The sequence below is a fragment of the Palaemon carinicauda genome, chromosome 43 (assembly GCF_036898095.1).
Source record: "Palaemon carinicauda isolate YSFRI2023 chromosome 43, ASM3689809v2, whole genome shotgun sequence".
NCBI classification, from domain to species: Eukaryota; Metazoa; Arthropoda; class Malacostraca; order Decapoda; family Palaemonidae; genus Palaemon; species Palaemon carinicauda.
In genome coordinates this window covers 15,171,457-15,189,319 of record NC_090767.1, presented here as the reverse complement: position 1 = coordinate 15,189,319, position 17,863 = coordinate 15,171,457, and the positions used below count along the sequence as shown (strand labels likewise).

The 17,863-nt window shown below is 40.1% G+C and overlaps 2 long non-coding RNA genes across 5 annotated transcripts in view; one reads left to right on the top strand and one right to left on the bottom strand.

The window, feature by feature from the left end:
• The window catches only part of LOC137633921 (uncharacterized), a 42,750-nt gene extending 36,473 nt beyond the window's left edge, over positions 1–6,277 (top strand). For all 4 annotated transcript variants that reach the window (XR_011042350.1, XR_011042351.1, XR_011042352.1 and 1 more), the window contains exon 4: positions 5,987–6,277. This is a non-coding gene — a long non-coding RNA (uncharacterized lncRNA). The remainder of the gene's footprint in view (positions 1–5,986) is intronic.
• LOC137633623 (uncharacterized) overlaps positions 1–17,863 on the bottom strand; it is a 187,838-nt gene that overhangs the window by 97,637 nt on the left and 72,338 nt on the right. The window lies entirely within an intron of this gene.

The window sequence follows — 17,863 nt, the reverse complement described above, 5'->3', positions numbered from 1 at the left end:
CCTAACTGCCTACACTGTTTTGCTTACAAGATCACATTCTATTATTATTATTATTATTATTATTATTATTATTACTTGCTAACCTACAACCCTAGTTGGAAAAGCAGGATGCGATAAGCCTGGGGGCCCAACAGGGAAAATCGCCCAGTGAGGAGAGGAAACGGGGAAAAATAAAATACTTTAAGAACAGTAACAACAATAAAATAAATATTTCCAATATAAACTATAAAAATTTTACCAAAACAAAACAAGAGAAAGAGAAATTAGATAGAATATAGTGCCCGAGTGTATCCTCAAGAAAGAGGAACTTGACCCAATATATGGTCTTTCAGACTATTTTTTTTCTTTACCAACACTCAACCAGTCCTTGTAAACTATTATCTGAACTCTCTCTCCTACTTCAAACATTAGCCATTGAAACACTTACTCTCATTTATTCACGTGTATTCACATTATGTTCAATGTCCACTTCCTTTCTCCCTAAAGTGAAATATGTCTGTCCAGTTCTTTGACCACTTGACACATTCTCTAGCTAAGGTAGCCCCAGGAAATCTCTGCACCAGTACCTATCAAGAAACTAATTTACAATCTATTTGTTACTCGTGCAGTAATTCTGCCATCTCTTTCTTGCAATGCTTATAGGAATAAATCCATTTTTTACCATCCAAATGTACTTCACATCACCGTTTTCTTCATGTGTAGTATTTCACACTTACAGCCTATCTCAATATTGGTACTATGGCAATTATTATTATTATTATTATTATTATTATTATTATTATTATTATTATTATTAATTGCTAAGCTACAACCCTAGTTGGAAAAGCCGGATGCTATAAGCCCTTGTGGGCCCAACAGAGAAAATAGCTCAGTGAGGAAAGGAAACAAGGGACAATAAAATCTTTCAAGATCATAACAATATTAAAATAAATATTTTCTATATAAACTATAAAAAATAACAAAACAAGAGGAAAAGAAGTTAAATAGTGTGCCAGAGTATACCCTCAAGCTAGAGAACTCTTTTGAGATAAAAGGTAATTAACCCAGTTCTTGATAAACTTCTAGTATTTTTCTCAAATACTTTCGAAACACCTACCATTGTCTTCACTCTAAATATGTATAAGGGAGTCTGTCCATCTAATTGCTCGACATGCTAATTTAATAAGTATCTTAACTCATTATCAGGGCTGCCTTTTTGTGCATTACTTTCAAAATATAGGGACCTTTTATCAAGCACTATATACTCTATCCAGCATTGTTAATTAAACGGTATATAACTCATACACAAATATTTTCTATTCTCTTGCAAATTTCAGTGTTACCTCGGTCTCTATCGTACACTAAACCACATAATTAACAAATACTGTATCTCTCTCTCTCATGTGATGTTATACAAGACCTTACATTATCTCCTTTCATTTTGGAATCAACATGATATTTATCTATAATGTTACTTGACACTTTTCTCTTTTTTTCTATATTGCACTCCAAATTCATTAACATTTTTTTTCCATTTCCTTATATTTCCACAATCATATTATATACATTTTCATTCACTGTTTTCGTTTAATGTCACAGAAGACTCTTGGTCTCACACAAGAACTTACAAATACTAAATGGTTGACACTTATTTCTGTCTCTCCATCCTTTCACATGAATTATTGGTTCTCCTATACATGGTCTTTTTATCAAATTCATCTGAAATAGTCTTCATGTCTGCTTTCATTTATTTAAACCTTTTAGCCATGGTAAGTAGCTCTTCTAGAAAAAGGACACTCCAAAATCAAACCATTGTCCTCTTAGTCTTGGGTAGGGCCATAGCTTCTGTACTATGGTCTTCCACTGTCTTGGGTCAGAGTTCTCTTGTTTGAGGGTACAATCGGACACACAATTCTATAAAATTTCTCTTCCACTTTTTTGTTAAATTGTTATAGTTTATTTAGGAAATATCTATTCTATTGTTGTTACTGTTTTTGAAACATTTCATTTTTCCTTTTTTCCTTTCCTCACTGGGCTATTTTCCCTGTTGGAACCCCTGGCCTTATAGCATCCTGCTTTTCCAACTATGGTCGTAGCTTAGCAACTAATGATAATAATAATAATAATAATAATAATAATAATAATGATAATAATAATACAGTACTGTCATCTCAGGATGCCAGAAAACCTAAAATCAATCAATAGTTTCAAATATCCACTTGTGAGATCCCTTAACAGCACGTGACCCAGAGCCTATCACTAATAGACTCCAACATTTTCCCCCTAAATGATTCTTGCTATATCTAGCGATATACTGAAGCAAGCTTGTTAAAGTCTAGCTTCTTAATGCCTGTCTATCTGTTGCCTAGGCACGTTGTCCTTTCCCTTATGTTGTATGCTCTATTAGTTTTATTTATGTACTTTTCCTTTTAGTTTATTATAAAAAATAAATTTCCTTTACATTTCCTTAGAGCTACAAGGACTAGAGTCAAATAAGCATTATACATTACAGTACCGAGTTTTATTCAATGCACTATCTACATGCACTCATTAACCTTGCAAAAATCAACTTAATACAGACAGTACGACAAAGTATATAAATAACTCCTATGTATTGCTATGCCAGACATTCCTTTCAGTCTTGCTTCATTTTCCATTCTTAACTCAACTTGAATTTCCTTTAAATTATGTTTTCATACACTTCCTAGTTTAATAACCTCTCTCTCTCTCTCTCTCTCTCTCTCTCTCTCTCTCTCTCTCTCTCTCTCTCTCTCTCTCTCTCTCTCTCTCTCTCTCTCTCTCAGGAGAATCTGACTCCTTATTTTATTTCCTTTTCTGTCATTCCATTCTTCCACATGAATCATAACACACTTGTTCTTCACATTCTTCTGCAATTTTCCCTATGTCTGCATTCATCTCTCCTGAACCAAATTCAATCGTTTATTTTCCCACCAGTGATTGATCCTTATCACCTTTACATACTGCATTCATCAAGTATTTAATCACAGAGGGAGTTCTATCTCTGCCTGTCCTCTTCAATCAAGTAACTGACTTCATTTAGTTCTCTTTTTTAAATCACTTTCTTGCAAGGAACTTAACCATTCTGATCAAAGTTATTTTGAAACAGATGTTCCTTCAGATTTAAGTTTCTCACATGACCAAATTCAACCTTTCCTTTTCAATCACAACCATTCTGACCAAAGTTACTTTGAAACAGATGTTCCTTCAGTTTTAAGTTTCTCACATGACCAACATTCAACCTTTCCCTTTTCAATCACAACCATTCTGACCAAAGTTACTCTAAAAACATACGTTTCTTCAGACTCAAGTTTCTCACATGATCAACATTCAACCTTTCCCTTTTCAATCACAACCATTCTGACCAAAGTTACTCTAAAACATACGTTCCTTCAGACTCAAGTTTCTCACATGATCAACATTCAACCTTTCCCTTTTCAATCACAACCATTCTGACCAAAGTTACTCTAAAACATACGTTCCTTCAGACTCAAGTTTCTCACATGACCAACATTCAACCTTTCCCTTTTCAATCCCAACCATTCTGACCAAAGTTACTCTAAAACATACGTTCCTTCAGACTCAAGTTTCTCACATGACCAACATTCAACCTTTCCCTTTTCCATCACAACCATTCTGACCAAAGTTACTCTAAAACATACGTTCCTTCAGACTCAAGTTTCTCACATGACCAACATTCAACCTTTCCCTTTTCCATCACAACCATTCTGACCAAAGTTACTCTAAAACATACGTTCCTTCAGACTCAAGTTTCTCACATGACCAACATTCAACCTTTCCCTTTTCCATCACAACCATTCTGACCAAAGTTACTCTAAAACATACGTTCCTTCAGACTCAAGTTTCTCACATGACCAACATTCAACCTTTCCCTTTTCCATCACAACCATTCTGACCAAAGTTACTCTAAAACATACGTTCCTTCAGACTCAAGTTTCTCACATGACCAACATTCAACCTTTCCCTTTTCCATCACAACCATTCTGACCAAAGTTACTCTAAAACATACGTTCCTTCAGACTCAAGTTTCTCACATGACCAACATTCAACCTTTCCCTTTTCCATCACAACCATTCTGACCAAAGTTACTCTAAAACATACGTTCCTTCAGACTCAAGTTTCTCACATGACCAACATTCAACCTTTCCCTTTTCAATCACAACCATTCTGACCAAAGTTACTCTAAAACATACGTTCCTTCAGACTCAAGTTTCTCACATGATCAACATTAAACCTTTCCCTTTTCAATCACAACCATTCTGACCAAAGTTACTCTAAAACATACGTTCCTTCAGACTCAAGTTTCTCACATGACCACCATTCAACCTTTCCCTTTTCAATCACCTGTTTGCAGAGGTCAATCTCCTACAAATATATTAAAACTCTAATTAACCTTCCCTCCATTCTTCTCTATTCACAGCATCATCCAGTTAGTGTTCTTCCTTCGTTTCATTTCCAGTCACCATCTCTGCATTTCACGCAACTTCAGCATTACTTCGTCCATTTTTGTAGTAAATAAAAATTGACACAGTTCTAGATACAACTAATAATATTCTTAAATCCTTCTAAAACATCTACCACAGTCTTCACCCTAAATATAAGTACACTCTGACACTATTCTATCATATTTCTCTTCCTCTTGTTTTGTTAGATTTTTTTTCATAGTTTATACGAGATATTTGTTTTAATGTTACTGTTCTTAAGATATTCTAGTTTTTTTCTTGTATTTTTTCTCGTTTTCTTTCGTCACTGGGCTATTTTCTATGCTGGAGCCCTTGGGCTTATAGCATCCTGCTAGGGTTGTAGCCCTGCAAGTAATAATAATAGAAGGGGTCTGTTCCTCGTGTCTTCTCAGAGTAGGGTTCTAGTAGTTGATGATAAAGACTGCTTTCATTACATTGTTTTTAGGATATAGGGACCCAAATATATTTGTGTTTGAAAATACGATGACTAAATATAATATCAACGCTTTACTAAATATCAGTATTTCCCTAGTCTGTGTTGTACACTAAACCACATAAATACATATACTGTATACTGTATCTCACTTGTGATACTATACAAAACCTTACTTTTTCCATACTTTTTCCATTATAGACTATAGTTGACAATCATAAAGAAATTTTAATTGGCAATTCATATTCTATTCCAAATGCAGTAAAATTATTACTATTTCCAGAACCATAATTTGCACATCGTCGTTCAGTCACACCATAAACTTTTTTCACATGAATCAAGGATTTTTCTATACATTCTATTCATCACATTCATGTGTAAAATAGGCTGGTTGTCTCGTTATTTAAAAGCATTAACAATTATCTTTCTTTACTGTCTAATAAGTATATAATCTCCATATATTTTTCATTTATGAATTTTGTCATATTTGGATATTTCATTCCTATACTGCACAATGAATTTTTGAGTTTGCCAAACAATGACATCATCTTACATAATTCAATTGACCTAAAATTTCGTGTCTTTCAGGATTTGTCTAGCAAGAAGTAATTTATCAGTTTCATTTGGCTAATAATTATGAATCTCATAAAATGCTTCCAGTATATGCATGTATAACTTTTCCAGTCCAGTTGGCTAATTTGCACATATGAGTCCCACTTTGTAAGTTTCTTGTATATATGCTTTAACTTTTCCAGTTTCCTTTGGTGAATTTCCATTTTCTGTGTTCCCCTTTTCTTCTTCGTTTTCTATGTTTTAAGTATATGTATAACTATAACTTTTCCAGGCGACTTGGCAAATTCCCATTTGTTCCCCATATTCTATGCATAAACTTTTCCAGGCGACTTGGCAAATTCCCATTTGTTCCCCATATTCTATGCATAAACTTTTCCAGGCGACTTGACAAATTCCCATTTGTTCCCCATATTCTATGCATAAGTCTAAGTATTCCAGGCGAATTGGCGTATAGCTGACTCCCATTTTCTATGTCTCAAGTATATGTATAACTTTCCAGAAATGGCTGGAATCCTGGTGCTTCCAGCAGCTGAATGGGGTATAATACCTGGAAGGGTAACACCGTATTGCCCCCTCCTCCGGCTGGTACTGGAAGAATCTGGAACCAGCCCTAGACCACGACCAGTGAGGGGGGACCCTGGTCGCTCATTCGTCCCTGGTACTAAAAGGTTTGCAAACCTATCTTTGAAAAATGGAAAACAAAATAGCTAAAGGCAACTCAAGAGGCACCAAATTGACTACTCATTGAACTCTTAAACACCATTTTCTATGCTGTATCTGTGAGAAACCTTCAAATAAAATAAACCTGTGAATTAATACTTTTATTCGTTGAATACACCCCTTTTTTTGGTATTTTGTGGTTTTGAAATGAAAGTTTGAAAAATCAAGTTTTCTTTTATTTTTCACATTGAAAAGACTTGAACATGGGAATACAGAGGTGACAGTTTTTCCTAAAGCCAAAAAGATATAATGTTTATTATAAGCCAAAATATTGAATAAAGCCAAAGATTTAGGGCAAATAAATTATTCAAGGCAACACTTCAAACACGGAAATACAAAGTTGACAGGCGAAACAATTTTTCAAACACGGAAATACAAAGGACTTTTAAAAGCAAGACTTGAACAATGAAATACACAAATGTTGACAGGCAAATTTATATACATAATGGAAAACTTCACTACCAGAAAACTGCCAGAAAACTGCCAAAAAGCTGCCAAAAAAAAAAATTAATTCCTAATTTCTTTATATATTCAAAACGTTTACGAAGAGTGTCCGTTTACGAAGAGTGTCCAGAAACTGCGTTATATAAGCCCTGGATTACCAGCTGATTTTTTTTAATATGGGGGGGGGGGTGGCGCTCCTCTTGATGGCTCACAGGACTGCCACTCTCTCCTCTTGATGGCTCACAGGACTGCCACTCTCTCCTCTTGATGGCTCACAGGACTGCCACTCTCTCCTCTTGATGGCTCTCAGGACTGCCACTCTCTCCTCTTGATGGCTCTCAGGACTGCCACTCTCTCCTCTTGATGCCTCACAGGACTGCCACTCTCTCCTCTTGATGCCTCACAGGACTGCCACTCTCTCCTCTTGTGGGCTCACAGGACTGCCACTCTCTCCTCTTGTGGGCTCATAGAACTGCCACTCTCTCCTCTTGTGGGCTCACAGAACTGCCACTCTCTCCTCTTGTGGGCTCACAGAACTGCCACTCTCTCCTCTTGTGGGCTCACAGAACTGCCACTCTCTCCTCTTGATGGCTCACAGGACTGGCGCTCTCCTCTTGATGGCTCACAGGACTGGCGCTCTCCTCTTGATGGCTCACAGGACTACCGCTCTCCTCTTGATGGCTCACAGGACTGCCACTCTCTCCTCTTGACAGCTCACAGGACTGCCACTCTCTCCTCTTGACGGCTCATAGGACTGCCACTCTCTCCTCTTGATGGCTCACAGGACTGCCACTCTCTCCTCTTGATGGCTCCAAGGACTGGCACTCTCCTCTTGATGGCTCGCAGGACTGGCACTCTCCTCTAGATGACTCATAGGACTGGCACTTTCCTCTTGATGGCTCACAGGACTGGCGCTCTCTCCTCTTGATGGCTCACAGGACTGGCGCGCACACTGCTATCGAAGCTCATTCCTGTGAATAATAAAATCTGAATTAGTATTGTCGTATATTTCATGTGTAACATGTTTTACATGGAAGAATTCCTGACTGATGAAATTTGACTAGAGACTAGACAAAATATCCCTTCTCCGTTGAATTCACGAAAGCTGACACGTCATGACCATAGCTACGAAATGAGAAATGAAAGACTTTGATAGGAGTTACACCCAAGTCCAAATTGGTGATATAAACGGACTCAAGACCGTCCATGTCACTCATTTGGACTTTAGTACGAACCAATCAAGTCTTCATTTTCCTTTTCATGGCTATAATTATTTACTTAAACAATATATACGAAATAAAAATAAGCAAAAATTTTAACGCTAACTCTTAGAAAATATACCATGATCAGTTTTTGAGAGTTAAAATTCAATTATTTCCCTAAAATTAAACCTTGATCAGTATGTCAAATTCTGAGAGCTTCCAGTCAATTATTTCCCTAAAATAAACACTGATCAGTATGTCAAATTCTAAGAGCTTTGAGTCAAATAATTATTTCCTTAAACTAGATATAAAATAATTATGAAAGAGAAAAATTTTATTTTTATAATAAAATAAATTTTTGAATATACTTACCCGGTGATTATAATAGCTGCAACTCTGTTGCTCGACAGAAAACTCTACGGAAGAAATTCGCCAGCGATCGCTATACAGGTTGCGGGTGTGCCCAACAGCGCCATCTGTCGTCCAAGTACCCAGTACTCAATGTAAACAAAGAACTCAATTTTCTCCTCGGTCCACTGCGTCTCTATTGGGGAGGAAGGGAGGGTCCTTTAATTTATAATCACCGGGTAAGTATATTCAAAAATTTATCTTATTATAAAAATAACATTTTTCAATATTTAACTTAGCCGGTGATTATAATAGCTGATTCACACCCAGGGGGTTGGGTAGAGACCAGCATTATATGTTTACATTATTATGAGCTAAGAATTTTTATTTCATTTTAGAAGTTATCAAAATAACAAAAACAAAATAAATAGGTACCTGGTAAGGAAGTCGACTTGAACAATTACTCTGCCTTTTTAAGTACGTCTTCCTTACGGAGCCTCGCGATCCTCTCAGGATGCTGAGCGACCCCTAGGATCTGAAGTATCAAGGGTTGCAACCCATACAACAGGACCTCATCAAAACCCCTAATCTAGGCGCTTCTCAAGAAATGACTTTGACCACCCGCCAAATCAACCAGGATGCGAAAGGCTTCTTAGCCTTCCGGACAACCCAAAAAACAACAATAAAAACATTTCAAGAGAAAGATTAAAAAGGTTATGGAATTAGGGAATTGTAGTGGTTGAGCCCTCACCCACTACTGCACTCGCTGCTACGAATGGTCCCAGAGTGTAGCAGTCCTCGTAAAGAGACTGGACATCCTTAAGATAAAAAGACGCGAACACTGACTTGCTTCTCCAATAGGTTGCGTCCATTATACTTCGCAGAGATCTATTTTGTTTAAAGGCCACGGAAGTTGCGACAGCTCTAACTTCATGTGTCCTTACCCTCAGCAAAGCTTGGTCTTCCTCATTCAGATGGGAATGAGCTTCTCGTATTAACAGTCTGATAAAATAGGATAAGGCATTCTTTGATATAGGCAAAGATGGTTTCTTAACTGAACACCATAAAGCTTCAGACGGGCCTCTTAAAGGTTTAGTTCATTTCAAATAGAACTTAAGAGCTCTGACAGGGCATAAGACTCTTTCTAGTTCATTTCCAACCATATTCGATAAGCTTGGAATATCGAACGATTTTGGCCAAGGTCGAGAAGGTAGCTCGTTTTTGGCTAGAAAACCAAGTTGTAGAGAACATGTAGCCGTTTCAGATGAGAAACCTATGTTCTTGCTGAAGGCATGAATCTCACTGACTCTTTTAGCTGTGGCTAGGCAAACCAGGAAAAGAGTCTTTAACCCTGGATAGGTACGGTCCTCGGACACCCCTTTAAGGGTATACTCGGACGCGAACGACCCCGACGCCAAAAAAAATTCTTGAAAAATCAGTTTTTGCAGTAACCTCCTTTTTTCTTTTGCCAAAAAAAACTTCAATGAATGCTTAAAACAACTGTAAAGATAAATACTACTCATCTGCAGAAAAACTATTTATTATAAATATTTTAAAAAATTAAGTAGAAAAAAAAAGACCTGACATAAAAATTCATAAAAAAAAAGTTTATACATATATACACAAATCCTTTTAGGAATTGATTCTTGAATGTTTAGGACACATCTTGATGTATTTTGGATGAAGTCAGACCCATGGAGGTGAAGATCTGAAATGAGAAAAACAGGGTAACTTTTTTTGGCCAAAAAAAATTGTCCAAATTTCATGAATTTTTTTGGGTACCCAAATGAAATAGGAAGTGGCTAATTTTTTTAGGGAATAAACATATGTTATCCTAAAATAGAAATATGTAAAAAAATCTTCATTATTTTGTAAATTACATTTATATCAGGGGCCATATCTTAAGGTAATTTTTTGAGTACTTGGAAATTTCGTAAAAAAATACATATATTTAATATATAATATGATATTTATGCAGGTAAAAATATACCAAAATATCACAAATTCTATAGGGAACAAGAATATATATAGATAGGGCAGCTTACGCTTCGGATATGTCCACAAAATGGCCGCCAACCACACTGACTCAGACTCCCTAATCTGCCACTTGAAATGTAGGAAGGGTATGTCAATTTCAAGGTGTTATTTACTAATCTAATTATTATTGGATATGCATAAAAATTGTATGGTGGGTTGCTGGATAATTGTCGATTATTTTACGACTATAAAATTAAAATTCTGACCCAAAAAATTTTTTTTGAAGGGAAATAAAATCGAAAAAAAAAATGTAAAACAATATTTTAGCTAAAAAAATTTGATGATATTCAATCAAAAAAAAAGTAAACAAAATTTTCCGACAAATAAACATCTAGAGGAATCATTACTCTGTGATAGTTCCTTAGTACGTAGTAATTTTGAAAGAATTGGGAAAAAACTAAAAAATGGCAATCACCGGAAAATCGAACACATACCTATATATACGCCATATCTGGCTAAAAAAAAGATAGGCATAGGTAGCCAGATCATCTAGAAACACTTTCCAACACTATGAAAATATAGGTTTTGCGACACTACTTGCCAATTCCTTACGGTAACATGACTAAGCAAAAATATGCAAAACAAATAAAAAGGGGCACTAGCGGAAAAATGGCCATTCTAATATACGGCATTTCAGAAAAAAAAAAATTTCAGCCACGTGCTAGGCAAACCATCAAGGCATATTTTCCGACAAATAAACATATAAATGAAATATTACTCTGTGATAGTTCCTTAGTACGTAGTAATTTTGAAAGAAATGAGAAAAAACGAAAAAATGGCAATCACAGGAAAATCGAACACATACTTATATATACGCCATATCTGGCTAAAAAAAAAATAGGCATGGGTAGCCAGATCATCTAGAAACACTTTCCAACACTATAAAAATATAAGTTTTGCGACACTACTTGCCAATTCCTTACGGTAACATGACTAAGCAAAAAAATGCAAAACAAATAAAAAGGGGCACTCGCGGAAAAATGCCCAACATTCTAATATACGGCATCTGAGATAAAAAAAAAAAGACATGCACGTGTTAGCCCAACCATCAAGGCACACTTTCTAACACAAACATGAAAAAAAAATCAATAATATACGGCAATTCCTTACTACGTAGTAAATTTTTACAAATATTGAAAAAAAACAGAAATTGGCAACCGCAGTTAAATACCCAATATACCAATAACTACGTCGTATCTGACAAAAACAAAATCACGCATGGGTAGCCAGATCATCTAGACACACTTTCCAACATTAAAAAAGCAAAAGTTTTACGACACTATTTGGCAATATCTTACGGAAAAATGACTTGGCAAAAAAATTAAAAAAAATTAAAAAGGGACACTCGCGGTAAAATGCCCGACATTCTAATATACGACATCTCAGATAAAAAAAAAAAGACATGCACGTGTTAGCCCAACCATCAAGGCACACTTTCTAACACATAAACATGAAAAAAAAAATGAATAATATACTGCAATTCCTTACTACGTAGTAATTTTTACAAATATTGAAAAAAAAACAGAAATTGGTAACCGCAGTTAAATACCCAATATACCAATAACTACGTCGTATCTGACAAAAACAAAGTCATGCATGGGTAGCCAGATCATCTAGACACACTTTCCAACACTAAACAAGCAAAAGTTTTACGACACTATTTGGCAATATCTTACGGAAAAATGACTTGGCAAAAAAATGAAAAAAAATGAAAAAGGGGCACTCGCGGTAAAATGGTCCTCGTGGTGATGAACGACATTTTAACTAAAAAAAAAAACATGCACATGGTAGCCAAACAATCCACCAAGACTTTCCACAACTGATAACCTATACAAGTTGCACCATTCTACGACAATTTCATAATACGTAATAACTTTGATAATTATGCAAACTACCTCAGAAGGGTAAACTCGGACGCGAACGACCCCGACGCGTCTCAGAAATCGGGGAAGGCGTACAGCTACAGCAATGCACATCTGGACACTACTAGAGCGTGTAGGGGAGACACCTCCTGCAGGTCGATCACCCACAAATTCAGTCACAGGGGTGAGTCACGTGAGAAAAACCTGTTTTTTTTTTGACGCTCGGGGTCGCAAACGACCCACCGTACCTATCCAGGGTTAAGGTGAGATCTTTCAGGGAGGCTGATTGTAGCGGCTCGAACCTGTCTGACATGAGGAATCTTAGTACCACGTCTAAATTCCAACCAGGTGTAACCAAACGACGCTCCTTCGTGGTCTCAAAAGACTTAAGGAGGTCCTGTAGATCTTTATTGTTGGAAAGATCTAAGCCTCTGTGACGGAAGACTGATGCCAACATGCTTCTGTAACCCTTGATAGTGGGAGCTGAAAGAGATCGTTCTTTCCTCAGATATAAGAGGAAGTCAGCTATTTGAGTTACAGAGGTACTGGTCGAGGATACTAATACTGACTTGCACCAGTTTCGGAAGACTTCCCACTTCGATTGGTAGACTCTAAGGGTGGATGTTCTCCTTGCTCTAGCAATCGCTCTGGCTGCCTCCTTCGAAAAGCCTCTAGCTCTCAAGAGTCTTTCGATAGTCTGAAGGCAGTCAGACGAAGAGCGTGGAGGCCTTGGTGTACCTTCTTTACGTGTGGCTGACGTAGAAGGTCCACCCTTAGGGGTTAGTGTTCTGGGAACGTCTACTAGCCATCGAAGTACCTCGGTGAACCATTCTCTCGCGGGCCAGAGGGGAGCAACTAGCGTCAACCTTGTCCCTTCGTGAGAGGCGAACTTCTGCAGTACCTTGTTGACAATCTTGAACGGAGGGAATGCATATAGATCTAGATGAGACCAATCTAGGAGAAAGGCATCTATATGAACTGCTGCTGGGTCCGGGATTGGTGAGCAATAAATTGGGAGCCTCTTGGTCATCGAGGTTGCGAAGAGATCTATGGTCGGCTGGCCCCAGGTGGCCCAAAGACTCTTGCATACATCCTTGTGGAGGGTCCATTCTGTTGGAAGAATTTGTCCCTTCCGACTGAGGCAATCTGCCATGACATTCAAGTTGCCTTGGATGAACCTCGTAAGTAGCGATATGTTTAGATCTTTTGACCAGGTGAGGAGGTCCCTTGCGATCTCGTACAGCGTCAGTGAGTGGGTCCCTCCTTGCTTGGAGATGTACGCCAAAGCCGTGGTGTTGTCCGAGTTCACCTCCACCACTTTGCCTTGAAGGAGAGACCTGAAGCTTTTCAAGGCCAGATGTACTGCCAGTAGCTCCTTGCAGTTGATATGCATTGTCCTTTGACTCGAGTTCCATATTCCCGAGCATTCCCGACCGTCTAATGTCGCGCCCCAGCCTACGTCCGATGCGTCCGAGAAGAGAACGTGGTTGGGAGTCTGAACAGCCAGGGGCAGACCCTCTCTGAGGTTGATACTGTCCTTCCACCATGTCAGGCAAGACTTCATCTTCTCGGAAATGGGAATCGAGACCGCTTCTAGCGTCTTGTCCTTTTTCCAGTGAAATGCTAGGTGATATTGAAGTGGACGGAGGTGTAGTCTTCCTAATGCTACGAACTGTTCCAGGGATGATAGCATCCCTATCAGACTCATCCACTGCCTGACTGAACATCGTTCCTTCTTCAGCATGTTCTGGATGCATAACAGGGCTTGGCTTGTTCTGGGGGCCGACGGAAAAGCCCGAAAAGCTAGACTGTGAATCTCCATCCCTAAATACACAATAGTTTGGGATGGGACCACTCGAGACTTTTCCATATTGACAAGGAGACCCAATTCCTTGGTCAGATCTAGAGTCCACTTTAGATCCTTCAGACAGCGACGACTGGAAGAAGCTCTGAGAAGCCAGTCGTCCAAGTAGAGGGAGGCTCGGATATCCGCTAAATGAAGGAATTTGGCTACATTCCTCATCAGCCTCGTAAACACAAGAGGAGCTGTGCTTAGGCCAAAGCACAGGGCTTGAAACTGGTAGACAACCTTTTCGTAAACGAATCTCAGAAAAGGTTGGGAGTCCGGGTGGATGGGGACGTGGAAGTAGGCGTCCCTTAGGTCTAACGAGACCATCCAGTCTTCCCTTCTGACCGCTGCTAGAACCGACTTTGTGGTCTCCATGGAGAACGTCTGCTTTGTGACAAAGACATTCAGCGCACTGACGTCTAGCACCGGCCTCCACCCTCCTGTCTTCTTTGCCACTAAGAAGAGACGGTTGTAGAAGCCCAGGGTTTGATGGTCCAGGACTTTGACTACCGCTCCCTTTTCTGGTAAGAGAGACACTTCCTGTTTCAATGCTCGTCTCTTGTCTTCCTCTCTGTAACTGGGGGAGAGATCGATGGGAGATGTTGCTAGAGGGGGTTTTCGTACAAACGGGATCTTGTACCCCTCTCTGAGCAACTTCACAGATTGTACATCTGCGCCTCTTCTCTCCCAGGTCTGCCAGAAGTTCTTGAGTCTGGCTCCCACTGCTGTCTGAAGAAGCTGGCAGTCAGACTCTGCCTTTAAAGGACTTGGTTCCTTTCTTCTTTCCACGTCTCCCTTCGGCACGAGCACCTCCTCTGCTGGAGGCTCTACCACGAAAGGGCGGAATAAATCGGGACGCTGGAGTGTCCATCCTTGGTCTAGCTGATAAGGTAGGCAAAGGGGTGGCTTTGCGAGCAGAGGACGCAACCAGATCATGAGTATCCTTCTGTATCAAAGAAGCAGCAATCTCCTTAATCAAGTCCTCTGGAAAGAGGCACTTGGAAAGAGGAGCAAACAGAAGTTCGGATCTTTGGCAAGGTGTAACTCCAGCTGACAGGAAAGAGCAAAGGTTCTCACGCTTCTTGAGGACTCCGGACACGAAAGATGCAGCAAGCTCATTAGATCCGTCACGTACGGCCTTGTCCATGCAGGACATGATGAGCAATTAAGTCTCCTTCTCTGTCGGAGAGATCTTCCTGCTTAGAGCTCCCAGACACCAGTCTAAAAAGTTGAAGACCTCGAAGGCTCTAAATATCCCTTTCAAAAGGTGGTCCAGGTCCGAAGATGACCAACATATCTTTGAGCGTCTCATGGCTAGCCGGCGGGGAGAGTCTACAAGACTTGAGAAGTCGCCCTGGGCAGAGGCAGGAACTCCCAAGCCGAGAACTTCTCCCGTGGCATACCAGACGCTCGATCTAGAAGAGAGTCTAGCAGGGGGAAACGTAAAGGCTGTCTTCCCTAGACTCTTTTTGGACTGCATCCATTCTCTTATCACTCGTAAAGCTCTCTTGGACGAGCGTGCGAGGACGAGTCTAGTAAAGGCAGGCGAGGATGACGGCATACCTAAAACAAACTCTGACGGAGGAGAGCGCGGAGCCACAGACACAAACTGGTCCGGAAACATCTCTTTGAACAGAGCTAAAACCTTCCTAAAGTCCAAAGAGGGCTGCGTAGACTTAGGCTCGTCAAGATCCGTATGTGGTTCATCTACGTGAGCAGCACCATCATCATCAGAAAGACCATCATCCGAGTATTGAGGAGGAAGCGGCAATGGAGTAGGTAACGGCTGGTTAGCTGAGTCCGGTCGCACGGGTGCATGCGTGACTGAGCCGGACGCAACGTCATGGAACTGTTGCCCAGTCTGTGAGCTGGCAACAACCATAGCAGCGTGGGGACGCACAGCGTCTACTCCAGACTGTCTAGCCTGATGTGGGTGAGCAGTGGCAACCACACTGAGTTGCGGAGGTTAACGCACCGCGTCAAAACAAAACAACTCTGACGGTTGTTGTACCTCACGAACGTCAACGGAAGGCTCCGTGCGTCGCTGAACATCAACATGCGGCTGGCAGGGCACACTGGAACGCATGGGTGGCGGAACTCTCTCAACTGGAGTGCGCAAGAAGGTCGCCTCAGCGTCCACAGGACGCACAACCGAGTGTGTGATTGGTTGTAGGCAAGAGGCTGTACTAGCTGGTGCAGCAGCAACCTTCTCCGCACGCAAGTCCTGCATCAGAGACGTTAATTGGGACTGCATGCTCTGCAGCAAAGACCACTTAGGGTCTGCAGGAGCAGTTGCGGCGACAGACGGTGTAACTGTCTGAGGCGGTACCGCTTTACCTCTCTTAGGAGGTGAGCAGTCATCTGATGACTGCAGCGAGTCCGAACTGACCCAGTGGCTACAACTGGGCCGTTGGACTTGCGCGGAAGGGACCGACTTGCTCTTCAACGGTCGTGAGACCTTGGTCCATGGTTTCTTGCGAGAAACCTCTTCCGCAGACGAGGTATAAATGGGCTCTCTCGTCTTTGTGTGGTGGGGGCGATCTTGGGTAGATACGCCCGAAACCACAGAGGGAACGTCTGTTCGCTGATTAAAGCCTCTCGAACCCATTTGTCGTACGACATTGCTTCTCCCCTGGACTTGGGAGCTTGCAAGAGGTCCCGGACTAGGAGGACGACAGGCACGAACAGACGAACCCTCAAGCGCAACACTATCCACAACACTATCACTCACTTTGTCACTTCCCACTGCACTTTTACACTTCAGCTCCTTGACATCTGCCATGAGCTGATTACGGTCACTAGCCAGTGACTCAACTCTCTCACCCAGAGCTTGGATGGCACGCATCATATCAGCCATCGAAGGTTCCTGAGTGCCAGAAGGGGGGTTAGGAGCAACCACTACAGGGGAAGGAATAGGTTGTGGGGCATGAGGAGAGGAAATGTCAATAGATCGAGAGGAACTTCTCCTAACTCTATCTCTCTCTAGCCTACGTGTATATTTTTGGAATTCGATAAAATCGAATTCCGAAAGCCCAACGCACTCCTCACATCGATCTTCCAATTGACAGGTTTTATCCCGACAATTGGAACAAACAGTGTGAGGGTCGATAGAGGCCTTCGGAAGACGCCTTGAACAGTCCCTAGCATTACACTTCCTAAATTTTGGGACTTGAGAAGGGTCAGCCATTTTGAATTGGTCAATAGGGGAATTCAAAAACTATCCAAAGTCATCAACAAATAATCCGTAATCAACAAAAGAATGCAAGGATTTTGAAGAGAAAGCCTGCACAGCGAAAGCTCACAACTAGAATAGTGTACTTCACCAAATAGTTGTGAAAACAAATCCAGTTAGCAACAGCGAATTAGTAGGTCTTGCCGGTAGCACGACAGAGAGAAAATTGAGTTCTTTGTTTGCATTGAGTACTGGGTACTTGGATGACAGATGGCGCTGTTGGGCACACCCGCAACCTGTATAGCGATCGCTGGCGAATTTCTTCCGTAGAGTTTTCTGTCGAGCAACAGAGTTGCAGCTATTATAATCACCGGCTAAGTTAAATATTGAAAAAATGGTATTATCGTTGAAATTGAATAAGGGACAAATTACCACATATATAACCAACAATAAAACATATGAGAATGAGAATCAATGGAAGATCAACATGTAAATTTTTACTTAAATGAAAGAAAATAATACTGACATTAAGGAAATAAATTTAGATAAGGGACTTAGAAGAGTGTAGAGAACAAAATATGGACATGTCATCCATATATAGTTCGAAAGTCTTGTACAAGGTATTTCAAAACTGTAAGCGATGGAAGATGTGTATTAGTGCACATAAAATTATATTTAGTTTGGATTAAATTGTTTGGTAAAAATCTGGAAATCATTCTAAATCAAATGAAGTATAGAGTAA